Below are 3,897 nucleotides of genomic sequence, written 5' to 3'. Positions count from 1 at the left end.
GACCACATCCCTGCCCTCGCCGCCGCACCACCTTCCTCCCCCGCGCCGCCTAGCTGACATATTTGCCCGCGCCGTCGCCCCACCTCTTTCCCCCGCGCCGCCGCGGCGCCATCCCGACGACCTCCTACCTCCCACCCCGCGTTGGCCCCTTCCTGCGATGCGGGCGACCTCCTCCTTCCAACCCGCACCGTCGGAGCCCCACCCTGCCACCTACCACCACGCCTCGCCTCTTCCCCTGCAACACCTTCCCATGGCGTTGCCTCCTACTTCCCGTGGCCACGCCGGCACCCTAGCCCCGCGTGAGCCCTCCGGCTACCTCCCCTCTGCCAACCTCCCCCACCACCACCCCACCATCGCCGCCCCCTCCCTCCCACCTTCTCCCATGCCTCCCCGACCACCATCCGCCCTGCCATGCCCGCCAGACGAAGACCGCTGGGGGTGTGTGGTGGTCAAACAACGACGACCATGGCCTCCCGCCCCAGATCCGTCGGCAATAGTGCCAGATCCGCAAGCTAGCGGCTGGATCTGACGAGCGACGCCCATGGAGCCCCACCTACTCCCCGACGACTCCACCGATTCCGGTGGTGGCGTTGTAGTTTTTTCGCTCGAGGATGCCATGGCTGTTGTTCGGTGTTATGCTTTGGTCGCCATTGATCATGCTACGGTTCATTGTGCATGCGTGCATTGGTGAGGGCAGTCCGGCATGCGCGCGCGTGCAGAAAGGTTGTGTCGGCGAGGCAGCTCGTGTGGTTCCTTCAGGTAGTGGAGCGTTGGCCTTTAGTTCAGATAAATAATTGTTCAGATTTTTCCGATGCGATGCGGTGAGCAATTCAAGTGTGCGCAGTGCTCCCCAGATTTTGCCTTCAGCTTGGTTTGTGTGTGCAGTGGAGTTTGCTGCTACGGGTGGCTGGCGTCAATGTGCCTCCAGAAGCAACTCTCTCCTCAACTCATCGCAGTTCGCCGACGGCAGGAGAGAAGTGCACTGCTCTAGGGTGCTCTCCTTCACGGGGGCAGGTGGTCAGCCACTGTGGTGCAGCTCAAAAACATGTGCCAGACGGTTCGGTGCTTTGGCCAGGATGGCGACGAGTGCTGCTCCAGGTCAACGCCATTGTGCCTCCTTCTGCGGAGTGCAGTAGTCACCTCACCGCGCTGCAGTCGGTATTTCCAGTGCATGCAGCTCGCAACCCGCCGATGTGCCGTCTAGCAAAAATTCTGCAGTGCACTTTCCCATGAGAAGTTCACTTCTTTTTCTAATGCACTTTGTTTCTTTTGTGGCTCTCGAAAACATGCATAGAAGAAAAAAAATTAAGTGCAGCTCACTTGTTTCATTGCTGTAGTGATATTCTATCTCCGAGCGGTTCACTATGTTGCCAAGTGCAAAAACAAATTGGAAGAAAACAAACTGGTAAAAGTTGATTTTTTTAATGCAGCTCACTCTGTTGTTTGTGTGCAGTAGAAAGAAAATTGGAAAAAAACAATTGATGCAGTACACTCACCTCGTCCCTGCAGTGCATACCGTTGATAAAAAAACATTACGGAGACGATAAAAGAAAAATAATGTGGTTCACTTTTCATAGTATTGCGGCTCACCAACGCTCGACATGAAGTGCACTCTACCTCGTTTGCGAAAATTTACATCCCACAAAAAAAGAAAATTTATGTCTCACAACAAAGAAATCATGTAGTGCACTTGTCTGTCCAATGAAGTGCGGTTTTTAGTCCAAATAAGTGTGCTTTTCTGTATGATGCGGAACGACCGGTTTACGATAGTCTCGAGGTTCACTTTTCATAGTATTGCGGTTCACCAACACTCGACATGAAGTGCACTCCACCTCGTTTAGAAAAATTTATGTCTCAGAAAAAAGAAATCATGCAGTGCACTTGTTTGTCCAATAAAGTGCAGTTTTTAGTCTAAAGAAGTACGGTTTTCTGTCTGATGCAGTACATACGACGATTTTGGTGTCGCAAAAAAACAGAGTGTCCACATTTCGTTAAAATCAAAATTGCTCCTAAACCATAAGGAATCGGAGAGAGTGTTCTACATGAAAAAGTTGCACCTCATTGATATCTTTCCAACGGCTTAAAATTTGTATCATTTCGATCAGGGGTTTGTAAAAATTTCATGAAAAACGACCGCTGCCTCTCGTTGCGCACGATTTTCAAAATTACCTAAAAACCGTAAGGAATCTAAAAAATATTTCAACATATGAAAGTTGTGCGTCATCCGTAGCTTTCCAACAGCATATCATATGCCTCGTTTTGACAAACAGTTAAAAAACTGGAGCGAAAACAATACCAAAAATTTCAATTTTTTTTGAAAAACAGTATTCCGTGATTTAGTAAATTTGAAATTGCTCTTAAACCGTAACGAATTAGAGAAAATAATAGATATGAAAAATATGCGCCTTGACGATATATTTTCAACGGTGTATCATTTGCTTCATTCCAACGAGCGGTTTAGAAGAAATCACGAAAAAATGCTTGCTGCCACTCATTATGGGTCGCACCATTTTCAAAACTGCTCTTAAACTGTGAGGAATCTCGAAAAGTGTTCAACATGGCGAAAGAGCGCCTAATCCATAGCTTTTCAACGATATATTACACACCTTGTTCCGACAAACGGTTAAAAAACTAGAGCAAAAAAGGTACCGAAAAAACACAACATGCAGTTTTTTGCGACTGGGAGTTCACTCGTGTGAGTACTACAGCACACTTGTTCAAACAACGACGTTCATTTGCGTTGATCGTGCAGTGTGGAAGTGTTATTGTAATAGTTATTTTGCTAATATTAGTAAGCCGCCACACGGGATGAGTTGATCAGTTGTAAATTTCCGGCGTTTGTAACCTCCCTCGATATAGTGAAGATTTGCTGGCTGGCACACGTGATTTTTTTCCCTTCGCGTTGGAGAGGTTTTCCATGTTAAATCTCATGTCTCCTTGTTTTTCGTTCTTCATCGTGTTGATTTGCCTGTCATATCTCTAACAACAAATCTACCTTTGAGTTCAAACTGGCTAAAACTCCTTTTGAGACTGTATTTGTGTAAGTGCATCTAGTGCCCCTTAGTGATTTTGGTGTATTGAAGACTTATAGGTTAAGGGACTAATGTGTTTGTGAGTGTATACATGCTATATAAGCCGATGAGGAGTTTGATATTTATGATGAAAGTTGACCCCTAAAAATGTATGTCTTCAGCTGGAGACTTTGGTTCTCCTGAAGATTTTGAAAGTGAAGAAATTGGTGTGACCTTGAAGACTTGGATATTCATGCGAGGATTATGAAGCGTGAAGACTTTGGTTTTTGTAGTTTCATTTTCTCTTTCTTAAGTCATTGGAAACACCGTGCTATTAAAGTGGTTCGAGGTAATACTAAGGAAAGTGATTTCCAAGTGATGTTCATCTCAAAATCCTACACCTACCCAATCCTTTCGAGTGAAGCCATTAGAAATCTCATATCAGTTCAGTCAATTTCTAAAGTGACAGAGACGAAGATCTTCTAGTTGCTGAGGAATTTGTTTTGACTGAGGGGTTAGGAATTCGCCAACGCGGTTGCCTACACAATGGGAACATGATAGCCCCGAGGAATTTGAACCTCAAATCCAATCGTTAATGTGCTATGTGCCAGCTGTCCCAAAACATCCACCCACCTAACAGTCATATCATTGTAGGGCATTTATGTCTTATCATGTCGGGCTGCTCCCTAGGCTATAAATAGCCGCCCCCTACAACCACTAGCTGGTTGGCTGCTCCGAGAGAAACTAACACTTGTTATTGAGAGCATCCCATCCTCCAAGGACTTTGAGAGAAAATCATTAAGTGAGGAAAACCCAAACCCGAACACCTACAAACCCAAAGTGATTGAGCATCATTAAAGAGATTGTTCCTGCGTGGAACTGAAAG

Source organism: Triticum dicoccoides, chromosome 2B (genome assembly GCF_002162155.2).
Source record: "Triticum dicoccoides isolate Atlit2015 ecotype Zavitan chromosome 2B, WEW_v2.0, whole genome shotgun sequence".
Lineage (NCBI taxonomy): Eukaryota > Viridiplantae > Streptophyta > Magnoliopsida > Poales > Poaceae > Triticum > Triticum dicoccoides.
Note: the sequence above shows the minus strand (reverse complement) of the source record.